This window comes from Talpa occidentalis, unplaced genomic scaffold (genome assembly GCF_014898055.3).
Source record: "Talpa occidentalis isolate TD23 unplaced genomic scaffold, MPIMG_talOcc4v2.1 talOcc4.9, whole genome shotgun sequence".
Lineage (NCBI taxonomy): Eukaryota > Metazoa > Chordata > Mammalia > Eulipotyphla > Talpidae > Talpa > Talpa occidentalis.
The window spans coordinates 76803184-76822474 of NW_023605305.1; the positions used below are offsets into that span (position 1 = coordinate 76803184).

The 19291-nt window shown below is 39.5% G+C and overlaps 1 protein-coding gene across 2 annotated transcripts in view; it reads left to right on the top strand.

Annotated features, from left to right (window-relative positions):
- ASH1L (ASH1 like histone lysine methyltransferase) overlaps positions 1 to 19291 on the top strand; it is a 213512-nt gene that overhangs the window by 14340 nt on the left and 179881 nt on the right. The gene's annotated exons all lie outside the window — the stretch shown is intronic.

A 19291-nucleotide genomic window follows, 5' to 3' on the forward strand; every position in this document is an offset into this window, starting at 1 on the left:
GGGACCTCCGTAGTGGTCTGTGGATTAAGTCTCAGAGCTGCCACCAAGAGAGCCCTCCCTGAGTTGGGCCAGGGAGCTGACCCACATGGCTCAGCAGCCCTCTCCTATCTTGCTCGCTGCTCCCCTTAGCAGTGTATTTCAGTGGATCTGTCTCTTCTGCTCTCCACTCTGTCTCTGGTGAATCCTCACACACACACATCCCTGCGCCTCTGGCCTGTACCCCAGTTCTTGTATGCATAAGTAAATAATAAATCTTTTAAAAAATGGGGTGTAGGCCAGATTGGGGGGGGGTGAGTGGATTCACCAGAGACAGGGTGAGGAGCAGAACAGGTAGATAACACTGAAATACTCTAATGAGGGGGAGCAGCGGAGAAGACAGGAAAGAGCTGCTGAGTCATGTGGGTCAGTTCCCCAGCGGGGGATTAAACTCATGCCACAGCGGCTGGCGATAGCTTGATAGCACTGAGACTTCAACCCTTATGCTACCAGGGAGGCCCTACACCCCATTTTTTAATTAAAAATTTTACAGTAAAGGAATAATTCTTTAAAAAAATATGTAAACTTTTGGGCCTCCCTGGTGGCACAGTGGTTGAGCGCTGGGTTGTGAAGCTGCCTGCAGCCTCTGCAGCGCCAGTTCGATCCCCGGCTGCCAGGTGAAGGTCCCACATGGCGCAACAAACCTCTCCTGCTGTGCCCGCTGCTCCCTTCAGCAGTATATTTTGTCCATCTGCCTGTTCTGTTCCCCGCTCTGGCTCTGGTGAATTCTCTCACCCTCCTGCCCTTCTGACTGTGCCCAATGCTTGTATGGATGAATAAATAAATCTTAAAAAAAAAAAAAAAAAAGGTAAACTTTTAAGTTGTAATAGATAACTGTTAAAATTTCCAAAATGATGGTGACCACTAGAGCTCATTTTCCCACACTCTGGTAGTATTAGCTACTAGTCTTAAATTTCAGACAAGCTGGGTCTCCCTGGTGACACAGGTGGTTGAGCGCCATGCTGTGGGGCAGCCTTTGCAGCGCTGGTTCGATCCTGACCTGCGGGCGAGGGTCCCACATGGCGCTGCAGACCTCTCCTGTTGCGCCCACTGCTCCCCTCAGCAATGTATTTCGTTGGTCTGTCTGTTCTGTTCCCCACTTTGTCTCTAGTGAGTCCTCATACCCTCCCGTGCATCTGGCCTGTACCCCGGTTCTTGTATAAATAAATAAATCTTTAAAAAAAATTTTTTTTTTCAACCAAACTGATGAGTGAAAAAGACCTTATTTCCACTCATACCTCCCTCACTACAAGTGAAGTGGTACCTTTTTTTGCTTCTAATTGATTATTTCTGTCTCTTCTGGAACTGTGCACATCTCCTGTATATCCTTTTCTTACTACTGATTTATGGAATAACTTTGTATATTAGCGATATTAATCCTTTTTCATTTACTTACTTCCCCCCCCAATCTGTCTTTTGATTTTGTTTGCAAAGTCTTACCTTTCAGAAATACAATGCTTTTATATAATAAAATCTGTTAATATTTTCCTTTATGGATTCTAGTTTCCTGAAATTTGGTTTAAAATTTCCCAGACTATGGAAATAGTCACAAATATTCCCTCAAGTACTTTTTATGTTTGTGTATCATTCTTAAATCCATGAGGGAATTACTTTTGTATATATTGTGAAGAATAGTCATTTGTTTTCTCCAAATGGATAGTCAGATCACATGCATCAACATATTTCAAATAAATTAGCTTTTGCTATATGGAAATATGTTAATTGAAAAGCTTTCACAGGATTGCCACTAGTCCATATTGTTTTTATGAAAGTAGAAAGGAGCCCCTTTCATAAGATATATTATTTTGATATGTTAGAAATAGTGTAAACGACTTTGGGACATTAATGTGTACCATATAATTTACCAATTTAAAGTGCAATTCACTGGTTTTAGTATGTTCAAAAAATTATGTCAATTATTTTATTTTAGATCAGTTATCAAATTTTAGAACACTTCATGTAGGTATTCATTAACCATTTCCTCTTCCTCCCAGCTCTAGATAACTGCTGATTTACTTTCTCTCTAGACTTGCCCTGTTTTGGACATTTCACATAAATGGAATCATATATTGTGTTTTGGAATTTACTTCTTTCGTTTAGTGTTTTTTCCAAGGTTCAGCTATTAGAAACTTTGAACAAGAAAGTAAAATAGCAAACATAAATTACAATTAATAAGTCACTTGTAGCATATATCTGTACTTCGTTCCATTTTATTGATGAATAACGTCCTATATCATAGATAATGTTGCTGTGAACTTCTATGTATAAGTTTTTGTGTGAAGACGTCTTCATTTCTCTTTAGCGATACCTAATACTGAAATTGATGGGTATGGTAACTCTGTTTAAACTTTTGAGGAACTGCTAGACTGTTTTCCAAATCAATTGATGCATTTTACATTCCTATTCCAATTTTTTTTTAAAGATTTATTTATTTATACAAGAACTGGGGTACAGGCCAGGGGCGTGGGAGGGTGAGAGAATTCACCAGAGACAGAGTGGAGAACAGAACTGGCAGATGGGCCGAAGACAGTGCTGAGGGGAGCAGCGGGTGAGAAAGGAGAGGTCCGCGACATGTGGGTAGCTCCCTGGCCGGCTGGGAATCAAACCTGTGCTGCAGAGGCTGCAGACAGCTTCACAGCCCTGTGCTCAACCTACTGCACCACCGGCGAGGCCCTATTTTCAATTTCTTCATAGAAAATTATGAAAAGACAAATGGAAGATTATATTTACAGCCCTCTTGGCAGTGGTTCTTTTGTTAATTGTTTTTACCATATGCTTTGGTCCTGAATTGACAACCCCTAACTTAAGTCAGAATGTAATGATTCATTAGGAGAAATCTTTTTTTGTTGTAAGGTTTACTTCCCTCATCTTGCAATATATAAAAATAAAAAAAACTAGATTTGTTGATGATTAGTACTCTGAAAATTAGGAATTGTGTTTGCCACTGTCTTTTAAATGAAGGATTGCTCTGTGGTTGAGTAAAAACCTTATGCTTTGTCAACTTTGTAAGTATAATTTATATTGTATAAATAATTTGGGTATAGAAGAACATAGTTTTATTAGTATCTTTATGAAGATATTCTAGCTTTTTAAAATTTTGTTGACATGTTCTGTCACTGATTCAGTGGTTTAATATAAAATATCTTAAACCAGAACCCTTTTATTTTTAGAGAGCAAATTACATGGTGGCACATATAGGGCTTATTTTTTAAGCTGTGTAAAAATAAACAGTATCAGAATGTTTCACAATATTTCAAGATCAATTTTTAATATTTTAATTTTCGTTTCGTTTTAATTTAATTTTCTGTGTTTGTCTATATGCATGATCAAAAATGTAGTAATATGTTTATTGAAAGGCAGCAGATACTTATTGAATATCTTTTATGTTGTAGGTACCTTATTTTTTTTAAAAGATTTTATTTATGCATATGAGAACTGGGGTGTAGGCCAGAGGTACGGGAGGTAAGAGGATTCAGCAGAGACAGAGTGGGGAGCAGAACAGGCAGATTGACTGAAATACACTGCTGAGCGGAGCAGCAGGCGAGACAGTAGAGGTCTGCTGCGCCATGTGGATTAGTTCCCTGGATGGGGATCGAACTCATGCCGCAGTGGCTGGTGATAGCTTGATAGTGCTGAGACTAACCCCTGTGCCACCAGGAAGGCCCATTGTAGGCACTTTAGCAGTGTATAAGGCAGACAAGATTCTTATTCTCAAGGAACGAATGATCTAATGAAATATAGGGATATTAAGCTTATAGATTTGTAGTTAAGAGACTTATGCTCTGTGAACACTTTGCAGGGAAATCTTCCCTGGTCTAGGGGGTTATAAAATGTCTCTCTGATGAAGTGACCTTTAAGCTGAGATAGGAAACAATAAGTTTAAGTCATTCAGAAAGGGGGTGGAAGAGAGTCCTAGCAAAGAAAATTAACTGTCTTCTCCTAGAGGAGGGAAGACAGAGAGGCTGAGGATCTGAAAAATAATTCAAACACATGTCCCACACATGTTTTTGCTGCTTTTGGTTGTTAATTGTCCCTTTTCTGCCTATGACATAGGGTGAAATGGTTAAGCCTAGAGATAGGTAGGGGCAGATAATAGCAAGAACAAAAAGTAAACAGTAATGTGTGTGAGGTACTATTCTAAATGCTTTTCATTGAACTTTTTTTCAAAGATTTATTTATGCATATAAGTGCTGGGGTGAAGGCCAGTGATGTGGGGTGTGTGTGAGAGGATTCACCAGAGACAGACTGGAGAACAGTACAGGTAGATCTACTGAAATATACTGCTGAGGGGGGCAGTGGGTAGGAGAGGTCTGTTATGCCATGTGGGTCACCTCCCTGGCTGGGGATTGAACTCATGCTGCACTGGCCGCAGTGGCTGCAGATAGCTTCATAGTGCTGAGTCTTAACCCTTAGCGCCACCAGGGAGGCCCTCTTTGAACTCTTAACAGAAGTTTCTAGTCTCAGACGAGGGAACTGAGGCATGAACTATCTTGCCCAAAATTCATATAGCAGAACTGGGATCTGAGCCTATTTATTCTGGATTCAGAGTCTGTCCTTAGCCACTGTACCCATGCTGTATATCTGAGTTACAAATTGTGATTAGAATTGGGGCTTACGTATCTGAAGGTCATTAAGAAAAGATCCATTGGTAGCGCAGGGGTTAAAAACACAGCGCTATCAAGCTATTGCCAGCCACTGAAGCATGAGTTCTATCCTGGTTAGGGAGCAACCCACATGGTGCAGCAGACCTCTCCTGTCTTACCAGCTGCTCCCGTCAGCAGTGTGTTTCAGTAGATCGGCCTGTTCCGCTCCCCATTCTCTCTGGTGAATCCTCTCACCCCCTGCGCCTCTGGCCTGTTCCCCAGTTCTTATATGCATAAATAAATAAATCTTAAAAAAAAAAAAAAAAAGGAAAAGAAATGATCCAAAGGTTGTTGTTTTTGTTTTTTGTTTTTTTTTTTTTAAAGATCTATTTATGCATACAAGAACTGGGGTATAGGCCAGAGGTGTGGGGGGAGTGTGAGAGGATTCACCAGAGACAGTGGGGAGCTGAACAGGCCAATTGATTGAAATATACTACTGAGCAGAGCAGCGGGGGCAAGTCAGGAGAGGTCTGCTGTGCCATGTGGGTCGCCCCCCTCCCCGGCCAGGGATTGAACTAGTGCTGCAGTGGCTGCGGAGAGCTTCATAAGGTTGCATTTTAACCACTTGCGCCACCAGGGAGGCCCTAAGATCCAAAGGTTTTCAGCAAGGAAATAACATAGAATTTTTTTTTTTAAAGATTTATTTATTCATGCATACAGGAACTGGGGTACAGGCCAGATGTGTGGGAGGATGATAGGATTCACCAGAGATCGAGCGGGGAAGAGAACAGGCAGATTGACTGAAATACACTGCTGAGGGGAGCACGGGTGAGACAGGAGAGGTCTACCACGCCTAGAATTGTTTTTAAAATCATTTTTCTGGCTATATCGTGGGGAAAGGACTGTGATAGAGGCAAGATGGAGATACAAAGAAGTCAGAAGACATTCTGACAAAGAAGTCAGAATACATCTGTATTCTAGGCTAGGTTTTTGTTTGTTTGTTTATAAGTGAGCGGCAGTGGAATTGCAAAGAATTGAATATAATGTAAATTTTTTGATAATCATAAGTTAGATTGAAGGTAGGGAACCAAGGGACTAAGAAGAGTCAAGAATGACTGCCAGAGTTCTGATTTGAGCAATAGTGGCGCTATGATTACTTAGTTAATATGCTGTATCATGAGAAATAAATGGTCATCTATAAGAATCTTGAAGTACATGAAACCCAGACACATTAAAATGCATAATGTGCCATAAATTTTCTTTTTAAATCTTACATAGTTAATTCATATCTGGTTTTTAATGTTGAGAAATAGGACAGTGAACACAATCTCTGTTTAGTAAAGACCATAAAGGAAAACAAATTTATCAGATGATACAAGCTATTTACTTAAACTAAAAAAATCTGCTAGCTTTGTTCAGTCTGCATGTGATAATTTAAATGTCTGCTTATCCAAAAGAGAGAAAAAAGTCATTTTTGCATTATTGTATACTAACCTGCCTCCAGTATATCTTGTACACACATTCTAGCTATCTCCTTGGCCTTTCCACTTACATGTTTCACAGGCATTTGAAATTTAATGTATTTATTACTGAACTCTTGATCTTCCCTTTCTATCTCATTCTGGCAAACAACTTCTAGAATGTCAACCTTTTGAAGATATGGTCTTTTGTGGGTTTTTTGCACTTCTCCATTCCTAGTTCCTGTTACATAATGGGCAATTAGTAAATATTTGTTGAAGGAGTCTCTAAATGCTACCACTTTGCTATTTATAAGTTTCTCACGTCTTTTCTTTCCCTCTCTTCCTGTGTTTTCTTTCCCTCTCTTCCTGTATTTTATTGACACTTTACCTCTGAAATATCTCAGTCATCCATTTTTATTTCCAGTGGTACATCCCTAATTTGTTATGTCAGTCTTATGATTGATATTACAGAATCAACCTATGTTTCTTTCTAATCATTTCCCCACAACAACCTTAGAGGCTTTCTTAAAATGTAAATTGTGTTGTTACTCCCTTACTCAGAGCTTAGTTTTGGATTCCAAATCCCTAATCCAGCTCAACAAAACCCTTTGCAAGCTATTTCATTTATTTGTCTTTCCACTTCTGTTTTGTGCTTTTCCCTCTTTGGTTTATCTACTGTTAACCTTTACAATTTAAGGACTTTCTATATACAGTGTTCCCTTGTAGGGCCATTATTTTTACCTCCACATTTTGCCCATTTCCTGTAAAAACTGGGTTTCAGCTTCTAGCTAAATGTTTTTCTAAGATACATTCCCTGTCACTCCAAGTTCATTTGATAAACTTCCTCATATATAGTAGCACCTTCACTTTATTATAGTTACATATTTATATGATTAGTCATTTATCTGCCTCCCTCTCTAAAATGTAAAGTTCATAAGACCAAGGACCATATTTGTATGTACATTTGGTGTCACAATTTTCAAAGCATATTATAAGGTACTTCATTCATTACTGAATGAATGAAGGAAAAAGACTAAGAATAATGAATGCATAAAGGAATGATGAGATAGAAGTAGTTTGGGAGCAAAAAGAAAGTGGATGACTGCTAGGAAGTTTCAAATAGCAAATATGTCAAATGTGGTATAGAGGAGTAATAAGATCAGAACTAGAAATGATCCTTGGGACACAACATAGCATATCATTTAAAAGGAACCAGGCGGATCTGGGCTCTACCTTTTTATTGGCCATCAACCTGTTTTTTCATCTCTGAAAAAGGAGATGATAATAGTAACAAGTATTTCATGGTGATTGGGAGACTTAAGTGAGATAACATGTATAAAATCTTAAACATAGACTCTTGAACATATTAAGTAATATTTTACTGCAGTAAATGTTAGGTATTTTTATTACTTTTAGTAATACTAAAATCACCATAAGGACTCATCACTTAGAGTTCTTAAATATCAATATGTTGGTTTTATATTGCCTTGTTAAATAGCATTCTGTCAAAGTATGTCTGTAAGGGCAGAACTGGGCACAGTGCAGGTTTTCTGATCCCATGCAGACCGGGTAAAGGAGGAGTCAGAGTCCTCAGTAGTTTTGCAGGTTTTTTATTTGGGGTTCACCAGGCATATGGCAGGCAGGGGTGCTGGCTGGGGGGCTGGGAGGCCTGCCAGCCTCCCAGCCCCCAGCAAGTCTTCACTCTATCTGGGCTCTCTGGCGTTCGTTCTGCTGCTTCTCGGCTTCTCTTTCGGCTTCGGCTTCTACTGCTGCTACTGGTGCTGCTGGCGTCCCCCGGTGACGCCGCCCTTAAAAAAAGCACAGTCTTAGCTCAGCTGAATCCCATCTACCTATGCCCACACCCTATTCCAGGTGCCCGCCATCAGATGCATTCAGGACAAGGATCCATCATCTATCCGGATGGCGGAAGGGCAGAAAAGCCTGATATTTTCTTTACCCTACAATGTCTATTACCTTTCTACCCCTTATGAAAAACAGTGTAACTACACATAAAGAGGTCTCCTTGTTTTCCAGAGTGGTGTAGTATCTTACTGACCAGAGCACTGTATTAATAGTGAATTTATTTTTTACCATAACCAGGCTTTCGTTACTTGGATATGTGATTACTGTGGGAGGTGAGGGTTGGCTGGTGGTTGTCATTCTATGGAGGAGATAGGGTATGAAGGTGAAAAACAAGCCTGAGCAATTCCTGTTCAAAAATTCTGTATCTGTATTGTTTGCCCAGGTATATAGTGGCATATTATAGAATATTAACAGCAGTATTTAGTGCTAGTTGCCCTGGATTTTGGGCTATACTGTTTTGGAAAAATTTGAAGATATACTCTAAATTCCAAAGTTGCTTTTGAAATGAATGTTGAATTTGTCTCTTTGAGCAAAAATATTATAACGGTTCTAGTTTGTGTTTCTTTTTGGAATTATATATATATAATTATATATATGTAATTATATATGTATAGGCCATCAACCTGTTATATAATTATATATAATTATGTATATGGAATTATATTTTAAATTGAATATATTGTATGGAATACTGTTCAGCTATAAAAAAGATTAAATCCTGCCATTTGCAACAATAAGGATGGACATGGACCTAGAGGACACTATGCTTAGTGAAATAAGTCAGGTGGAGACAAGCACCATGTGATTTCACTCATAAGTGGTACGTAAAGAAATAAAGCAACTGAATAAATAAAACAAAAATAATCTTTTAGACTATAAGATCAAATTAGTGGTTACTTAAGGGAAAGGTGTGTGTAAGTAAGGTAAAGGGGTTAATTCCATGGTGAAAGATAGAATTGAACTTTTAATGGTGAACTTAATATAGATGTTGATTTATAATGATGCACACCTGAAATGTATGTAATGTTATAATGCAGTGTTACTATGATTAAAAAATTTTAAGTGAACTGAATATATTGTTGTAGGAACCAGAGTAAGTTGTGTAGCAACATGGCATCCATGTGCCTGAATGGAAAACTTAGATTGTGTGGATATCTTTACAAAAGCTGGAAGAGTACCATTCACAAAGAACAGTGTTTTGAAAGTTTAAAAGCATTTTGTCAGCAGCTGTAGGGGCGGCTTTTCAAGCTGTTTACTTTCAGCAGATAAAAAGCACTCTTTGTTGTGAAGTATCTTCAGAATTTGTATTTATCTTTACTAGAAACTCTTAAATTTGGTATATGGGGTTTGCCAATCATGACTTTCCAGCTGCCTAAAATGACCTTAAGCATGTTATTCTTTTCCACCTTGATCAAGTTAGAGAAACATGTTTTCCTAATTTTGTATGGATTTCTAGGGTGGTGATCAATGTTTTTAAATTAATTCCTTTTCAGTTTATAGATATCCTGCTATTTATGTAATCATTTGTGAAACTTATTCTTTTTTTTTTTTTTTTTTTTTAAAGATTTATTTATTTATTTATACAAGCACTGCGTATAGTCAGAAGCGCGGGAGGGTGAGAGAATTCACCAGAGCCAGGGCGGAGAGCAGAACAGGCAGACTGACAAAGTACACTGCTTAGGGGAGCAGCGGGCATGGCAGGAGAGGTCTGCACGCCTGTGGTCCCCTCGCCCAGCGGCCGGGGATCGAACCGGCGCTGCAGAGGCTGTGGGCAGCTTGGCAACCCAGTGCCCAGCTGCTGCACCACCAGGGAGACCCAAACTTACTCAATTTTTCCCCCACTTTTCTCCTCACCCCCCTCAGTTTTTCCACTTTTAAATTGAAGAGAATCATGCTCTCCAAAACTCTTCTCTGGAATGCTTTGAAAGCAAATCAGTGCTGATCAAAATCCTTTTGAGTTTGGGAAGAAATACCTAAATTCTACTTTGCACTAACAAAAATATAATAAGACTTACACAAGTCTTTCATTAGGCATTCTTTAATATAAAAAACAAAAATTGTAGGGAAAAATTTAAACATGTATACTTGTGCATAGTGAATATAAAGTAATTGATTTTGTGTATATTGTTAGTTTTTATTCCAGAGAGGATTTGTTTTAATAATTAATCAAAAGTAACATGAGATCAAAAATGGGCATTAGCAATTAAGAAGCAAGTAAGATGGGAGGGGGGAGAAGGGATTTAAAAAGGAACAAATTAAAGCTTATAAAACATAACTCACTTATGGCATGAAATTAATTCTTATCTATTGAATAGCTCCTATGTGACAGGTACATTTCTAATGCTGGGATACATCATTGAAGTAAGCTGATAGAAATCTGTTTCCTGGTGGAATTTGCATTCCAGTGGGAAGATAGAGACAATATATAAATATACTGTACTCCAGATGGTGAGAAGAGCAATGAAAAAAATAGAACAGAGTGAGAAGACTGTGGTAGGATAGGTGTTTTTCTATTTTATGAACGATGGTCAGGGATTTTTTGTTTTTTTTGGGTGAGGTTACATTTAAGCAGAGACATGAAGGAGGTTGCCCAGTGATGAATGAATGCATTAAGATGTGATATTGGTTGCCTTGGTGGTGGGAGTGTTGAGAACATGCTTCTGAGGAAATATGTTCCTATGCTCTGCATCACATACAATGTTGTGAGCCAATGTTACCTCAATAAAATCTTTTTTCAAGTTGTAATATACATACACAATGGAATGTTATGCAACCATAAAAAAGATTAAATCTTGCTATTTTCAGCAACAGGGATAGATCTTGAGGGAATGAGGCTAAATGAAATAAATAAAAAGGAGAAAGACAAATGTATCATTTGTGGAATGTAAAGAAAAGCAAAAGCAATCAAACACAACTAAAAACAAAGACCTTTTAACTCTTGACAACAAAATGGTTATCAGTGTGGGGAAGGAAATAGCTTTGTGGTGGATGGCGATTGAACTTTTGGTATTTGTGGTGGAAATAACAGTTGCTGAGGTAAAAATCTGTACGCTTGAAATGTATATAATGTTATAAACTAATGTTACCTCAATTAAACAAAAAAAGAAGTAAAGGAAGTAAAAGAGCAAACCATGCAATTATGTGGGTAGTGTGCTATTTGGACAGAATAATAAGTGCAAAAAGGCCCTAAAGTACGAGTATTTCTTTTGTATTTGAAAAACAGAAGGAGGTGTCCTATGTCCCCTGTTTCTTAGAACTAAGTGGGGAGAGTGGTAGGAGATTGAAGAGAGGTAGGTGGGGAGTTTTTAAAGCAGATTAGATAGGGCCTTCAAAACATTGTAAGGACTTCTAGTTTGAATGTGATAGGAAGACATTGAAAGGGTTTTGAGCAGAGGAGTGACATACTATGACACTGAAGTAAGGAACCAGTTAGGAGGCTACTGCAATAGACTAGGTCAGATATTATTAATCTGATCTGATTGATAGCTGTCCAAGTTGTGAGAAACTGATTCTTCATACATTTTGAAGATAGACGACTTTGCTGACTGATAAGACATGAAGCATTAAAAAAAGAAAGGAATCATGGGTGGTTAGAATTTTTTGGCATAAATATTATGAGTTGAAATTGCATTTATTGAGATAAAGAAGCCTATGGGAAGAACAGATTTGGGAAAGTGGGGTGGGCGAAGATGAATCGATGTAGGCATTAACCTTGAAGTGCCTAATTACAAACATCCAGCCAGTGTGTCACATAGGCATTTAGATAGGTGTTTCTGGATTTCCAGGAAGAGGTTTTAGCTGGTTTCTATCTGGAAGTAGGAATTTGTGAATCCTGATTTTTAGAATTTTAAGTTAAAAGATTAAATCTGATCATGTAGGAAGTGTAGTTAAAAAAGGAGAAGAGGGCCTCCTTGGTGGCACAGGGGTTAAGACTCAACCTATGAAGCAATCTGCAGCCACTGCAGCACGAGTTTGATTCCCAGGCAGCCAGGGAAACCCACATGGCAAAGCAGACCTCTCCTGTCTGGCCTGCTGCTCCCCTCAGCAGTGTATTTCAGTCCGTCTGCCTGTTCTGTTCCCTGCTCTGTCTTTGATGAATGCTCTCACCCCCCGTATCTCTGGCCTGTACCCCAGTTCTTGTATAAAAATAAATAAATATTTTTTTAAAAAAAGGAGAAGACAGGGCCTCCCTGGTGGTGCAAGGAATTAAGATACAACCAAGAATCTAGCTGCGGCCACTGCAGCACGAGTTCGATCCCCGGCCAGGAGCTACCCACATGGCACAGCAGACCTCTCCTGACTCGCCCACTGCTCCCCTCAGCAGTGTATTTCAGTTAATCTGCCTGTTCTGTTCCCCACTCTGTCTCTGGTGAATCCTCTCACCCCCAACAACTCTGGCCTGTGCCCCAGTTCTTGTATGTATAAATAAATAAAAAAAGGAGAGAAGAAGACAAAACCGCATTGAGATACCACCAGTAAGAATGGCACATATCAAAAAATCTAGCAATAAGTGTTGGCGAGGATGTGGTGAAAAAGGAACTCTCCTACATTGCTGGTGGGAGTGCAAACTGGTTCAACCACTATGGAAAGCTGTCTGGAGATTCCTCAGTCCACTGAAAATGGAGCTACCATATGACCTGGCAATTCCACTCCCAGGGATCTACCCAAAGGACACAAAAACATTGATTCAAAAGAACATCTGGGGCCTCCCTGGTGGTACAAGGGGTTAAGCACAACACTTATGCAGCAATCCACAGCCTCTGCAGCATGAGTTCGATCCCCGGCCAGCCAGGGAGCAAGCAACCCATATGGTGCAGCAGACCTCTCCTGACTGGCCCACTGCTCCCCTCAGCAGTGTATTTTATTTTATTTATTTTATTTTATTTTAATTTTTTTTAATTTAAATTTTATTTTTATATTCCCCATACAATTGCAACCCCCTTATTTTGACCCCAATCCCTCCTTTCCCTGCCCCCACCCCCCATAGTGTGTCTCTGGTTCATAGTTGTTAGTTGATTTTGATTTTTTCTTTCTTATAGTTATTCTTTTTCCTGGTCTCTTATTTACGTTTTCTAGATTCCTGCTATAAGTGAGACCATCCGGTATTTTTCTTTTTCTTTCTGGCTTATTTCGCTGAGCATGATCCCTTCCAGCGCCATCCATGTTGCTGCAAATTGCATGTGTTTATCTTTTTTGAATGCTGAGTAATATTCCATGGTGTATATGTACCACATCTTCTTGATCCGGTCATCTATTTTTGGGCATTTGGGTTGTTTCCAAAGCTTAGCTATTGTAAATAGTGCTGCGGGGTGCAGGTGCTCTTTGGAATTGATATTTCTGTGTCCTTTGGGTAAATACCTAGGAGTGGAATTGCTGGATCATATGGAAGCTCTATGTTTAGTAGGTCTAGAAATCTCCACACAGCTCTCCATAGTGGTTGGACCAGTTTGCACTCCTACCAACAGTGCAGGAGAGTTCCTTTTTCTCCACAACCTCACCAACATTTGTTGTTGCTAGTTTTTTTAATATGTGCCATTCTCACTGGTGTAAGATGGTATCTCATGGTAGTTTTGATTTGCATTTCCCTGATTACAAGTGATGTTGAACATTTTTTCATATGCCTGTTGGCCATTTGCATTTCCTCTTCAGAGAAGTTTCTTTTTAGCTCTTCTGCCCATTTTTTGACAGGATTATTTTCTTTGTTTTTGTTGAGTCTCATCAGCTCTTTGTAGATTTTTGTGATCAGTCCTTTATCATTAGTGTTGTGTGCAAAAATGTTCTCCCAGTCGGTGGGGTTTCTCTTGGTTTTTGTTATTGTCTCTTTTGCTGTGCAGAAGCTCTTTAATTTGATGTAGTCCCAGCTGTTTACCTTTGCCTTCACTATCACTTCAGCAGTGTATTTTAGTCAGTCTGCCTGTTCTTTTCCCCACTCTGTCTCTGGTGAATCCTCTCAGCCCCTGCACCTCTGGCCTGTACCCCAGTTCTTGTATGCATAAATTAATAAATCTTTTTAAAAAAACAACACTTGTAGGGCCTCCCTGGTGGCACAAGGGATTAAGATGCAACCAATGAAGCTATCCGCAGCCACTGCAGCAAGAGTTTGATCCCCGGCCAGGGAGCTACCCACATGGTGCAGCAGACCTCTCCTGACTCTCCTGCTGCTCCTCTCAGCAGTGTATTTCAGTCAGTCTGCATGTTCTGCTTCCCTCTCTGTCTCTGGTGAATTCTCTCACCCTCCACACCTCTGGCCTGTACCCCAGTTCTTATATGCATAAATAGATAAATCTTAAAAAAATAAGAGCACCTGTGCCCCTATGTTTACTGCAGCACTGTTTACAATAGGTAAAACCTAGAAACAACCCAAATGCCAAAAAATAGATGACTGAATCAAGAAGATGTGGTGGTATATATATACAATGCAATATTATTCAGCAATCAAAAAAGATCAGCCCATGCCATTTGCAGCAACATGGATGGAGCTGGAAGGAATCATGCTCAGTGAAATAATTCAGAAGGAAAAAGAAAAATATTGTATGGTTTTACTTATAGCAGGATTATAGGGGAACCAAATAATACATGATTGTATTATACCACATTTGATTTCTTCCCCAGCTATGTGTATCATTTTAACAATAAAAATGTAATTTTCTTATGTTAAAAAATAGAGGAACACACCTGGTTCACTCCAATGTTTAGAGTTCAGGGAGAAAAGGAAGAACCTGTAAAGGCGACTGAGTTTGAGTAAGCATTAGGAGAATTGAGAGAGAGGTATCCTGCAAGTCAAGTGAAGAAGGGGCTATTCGTCTGTTTATAGATTGCTTATGTTGGTGACCTTGACCAGCATTTTTGTTGAGAGATGGTGGTTAAGGTGTAATTGGTAAGTTTAAGAGGGAAAAAAGGGTGAAAATTTGGAGATAGGAAATATAGATAACTTTCCAAGAAGTTTTGTTATGTAAGTGGAATAGAGAAATGGGAAAATGGAGGAGGATGAGGGGTTTTCTTTCTTCCTTTTTTTTTTTTTAAAGATTTATTTATTTTTATACAAGAACTGGGGTATAGGCCAGAGGCATGGGAGGATGAGAGGATTCACCAGAAACAGAGCAGGGAGCAGAACAGGCAGACGACAGAAATACACTGCTGAGGGGAGTAGCGGGTGTGACAGGAGAGGTCTGCCGTGCCATGTGGGAATCTCCGTGGCCAGCTGGGAATCAAACCATGCTGCAGAGGCTGCGGACAGTTTCACAGCACTGCGCTCAACCCACTGCACCACTAGGGAGGCCCCTGAGTTTTCTTTTTTCAAAAGATTTATTTTTATTAATTTATGCATACAAGAACCGGGGTATAAGCCAGAGGTGCTGGGGATGAGAGGACTCACCAGAGACAGAGTGGGGAACTGAACAGAAACACACTGTTGAGGGGAGCAGCAGGTAAGACAGGAGAGGTCTGCTATACCATGTCTGTAAGCTCCCTGGCCGGGCATCAAACTCATGCCACAGTGGCTGGCAATTGCTTGGTAGCCCTGAGACTTTAGCCCCTGTGCTACTAGGAAGGCTCTCAAGAGGAGTTTTCTTAGAAAAACTGGTATGTTTTCGTGCTGGTTGGCATTATCATAGGATCAGTGAGAAATGGATGATGTGAGAGAAAAAGAGGCTAGTGTTCTTGAGAAGACAACAGGGAGTAGGATTTAGAGAGGTAGGAAGCAGATAAGATATATTTATATAGTATGATGGGAAGGTAGGCAAAATTCTAGAATAGACACTGACAGGTGAGCAGATACATGGTGGAAACTTTGGCAGATTTCTTCTAATTGTTTCTACTATTAGGAGATTGGAGCAAAGTCAGTGAGAGTGAAGATATGAATAGTTGACTAGGAGAATGGTGGAGTGAATGGGTTAGTTTACATGAGGTTAGTGGTTAGTAATGAAAAATGAGATCTGTGGGCATGGTTGTTTTTCTTATATCAGCTTTGTGAAACAAAAGATTTAAGATATTATTTGGAAGCTGTTAGTGGTGAAATTGAGATATTTTAGTAAGTTTACAAAAACTACCTCTATGAAATACAGTCAACATACAAAATTTGTATGTAGTGTTCTCATTGTAACCCAGGAAATTACAAAAAAGGAGAAACATTTTCTACATGCTAGACATTGTTAGAAGCTATACAGACCTAAAATTCATTCATTCATTTAATTATTTTGGGACACTAAAATACGTGCTATTCATTGTTCCAGGAGCTGAGGATATAATGGTGAACAAGCCAAAAGAGGTCCCTGCCCTCATGAAGCTTACTTTTAAGTATAGTCTATTTAGGGATGTAGCTGACAAATGTGGAGCAAGAAAAATTGTGGTCCTGTATGGATAATAGGTATTTAGGGGAGGATCAGGCCAATATAAGCTTAAACATAGAGCTAAGAATATAGATCTCCCCATACTTCATCTAAAACTTTTTTAAGATTTATTTTTTATTTATACAAGAACCAGGGTACAAACCAGATGCATGGGAGGGTGAGAGGATTCACCAGAGACAAAGCGGAGAACAGAACAGGCAGACTGACCAAATACACTGCTGAGGGGAGCAGTGGGCGCGACAGGAGAGGTCTGCCACACCATGTGGGACCCTCACCGGCCGGCTGGGATCGAACCAGCGCTGCTGAGCCTGCGGACAGCTTCACAGCGCGGCACTCAACCGCCTGCGCCACCAGGGGAGGCCGCATCTAAAACTTTTGATGCCAGTAGTTTTTTTGCTTTTAGAAAGATAATATAAATTGAGTTATTTCCACTGTGGTGTTTGGAATAGTGCTTCTTAATCAAACATATTAGTACTTCTACAGTGAAATACCTGACTGTTCATAGCAATTGTGGTTAGGTTTAGGTTTTGTCACTAGTGAGTTATGAAAACACTTGATTTTCAGAGTGTTTTGAATTTTAGGATGTGAATTTATTATGGAGAAGATAGGGGAAAGAAGGCACACAACACAGAAGCAGATAGCAACCTGATTTGTTAGGAACAGAAAAGAAAACTAAATTGACTAAATCCTAGGGGATGTATGTTGAGAAATAAGGACAAACAAATTTGAATAGAGCCCGATTATGAAACGCTTTGAATGTCATTGTGAAGTGTTAATATATAAAGTGGTAGGCAGTAGGAATTGTCAGAGTGAACTATTGGAAGAGTACTACACTTTGAGCTGTCTGTGTGAATGAATAGAGTAAGAACAAACTAAAGAGTTTAGTCAGCTTGCAAGTATTTGTTGAGTAACTACTAAAACTGCTGCTATAAAATTACTAGTAGTAATAAAATTTTTGGTTTTTTAAAAAAGATTTATTTAATTTTGCATGCAAGAACTGGGGTACAGGCCAGAGGTGTGTGTGTGGGTGAGTGAGGGGATTCACAAGAGACAGAGTTGGGCACAGAACAGGCAGATTGACTGAAATACACCGCTGAGGGGAGCAGCGGGCCAGACAGGAGAGGTCTGTGCCATGTGGGTAGATTCCTGGCTGGGGCTCCAACTCGTGCTGCGTGGCTGTGGATAGCTTCATAGGTTGCATCTTAACTCCTTGCGCCACCAGGGAGGCCCAAATTTTTGGTATTTTTATTGAACCTTTGCTATGTGTTAGTCTTTGGGCTAGGCATTTTACTTACTTTCCTTGTAAGAAGTTAAAAAAAATTTTTTTTTTTTTTTGGAAAGCAAGAGTTTTTTGTTTTTTTTTTTGGTTTTTAAGATGTATGTATTTATTTATTTATACAAGCACTGGGTACGGTCAGAAGCGTGGGAGGGTGAGAGAATTCACCAGAGCGGGGAGCAGAGCAGGCAGAAGGACCGAAGTACACTGCTGAGGGGAGCAGCGGGCGGCAGGAGAGGTCTGCGCGCTGTATGGGACCCTCCTCCGGTGGCTGGGGAGCAGCCGGGGATCGAACCGGCGCCTCAGAGGCCGCGGGCAGCTTTGCAACCCGGCACTCAACCGCTGCGCCACCGGGGAGGCCAAGCGGAGTTTGTTTTTTTTTTAAAGATTATTTATTTATACAAGCACTGGGTACAGTCAGAAGCACGGGAGGGTGAGAGAATTCACCATAGCCAGAGTGGGGAACAGAACAGGCAGACTGACGAAATACACTGCCGAGGGGAGCAGTGGGTGCGGCGGGAGAGGTCTGTGGGCCATGTGGGACCCTTGCTGGTGGCCAGGGATGGAACTGGCGCTGCAGAGGCTGCAGGCAGCCCAGCGCTCAACCGCTGCGCCACCAGGGGAGGCCCTGGAAAATAGAGTTTTAATGCATATTACTTAAGCTAAAATATTCAGCTTCATAAGTGGAAATTTTTATTGGATAGGATTTTCTTCTTTTTCCAGATATTGGTCTTGAATCTTGATTCAGACATATGCTTAAAATGAATACTACTTACCAATTCAATAGTGAATTGTTTTGTTTTGTTTTCATGCTTGCTAATCATCCTTCTGATTATATAGTAAGCTTATTTTCTGACGATCTTTATGAGGAGAGAGTTGCCCTGTATCGATTATTCAGATTTCCAGGTAAGGTATACCAACTGTGGTAAAATAATAAATTAGCAAGCTGATTTAAAAATATTTTAAGAATTTGGCGAATTGAAGCATGCCAGTCATTATTTGCTATTGTAAAAATTTACTTCTAATTAAAAAAAATTTTATATCAACTGTTATAAATCATTTCTATAATTATCTGTTTAACATTTGTTCTCAATACAGAAGTCTTACAAAGAATAGGATTTGTTTAGTTGAGTACTGGATGTGCACAATATGAGGCACATAGTAGGTGCTCAGAAATACTTTTGAATGAATGAATGAATGAATGAATGAATTCAGAGTTGAATTATACACCAGCAACAGATAATTCCCGTCTGAGTCCCAACCTAAAAAGCCCTGACAACCTCTTAGAAAAGTTTGGAGCACTGAAGCCAGCCCAAAACATGATTCTTTACCTTCATTGAAACTGATTTTATTCAATTCAGATGCAAGAAGTATATTCCCTTAAAATTGAGGACTGGTAAAGCATAGGAATTTTTTTTTTCTTACTGTGTGCTTGATCATTAGTTGCACAAACTCCTTGCTTGAGTTTTCACAGCAGTTGTTAAAGACTGATTTGTATTCTACCACTATAGATGGTTCATGGTATCTTGTGAATAATAATTTTATTCTGAAAGTTAAAATTTATTTATAACTAAATATAACAAATGAATTTCAATCCATTTTGAAGTACATTATGGTTTATTTTCATGGTGATTGTGGATTCTTCCTAACCTTTTGACCCTTTCCCACTATATCCATTTCTCATGTTAACCAATACTTGGCGCTATTCTGATAAATTTTTGTTAT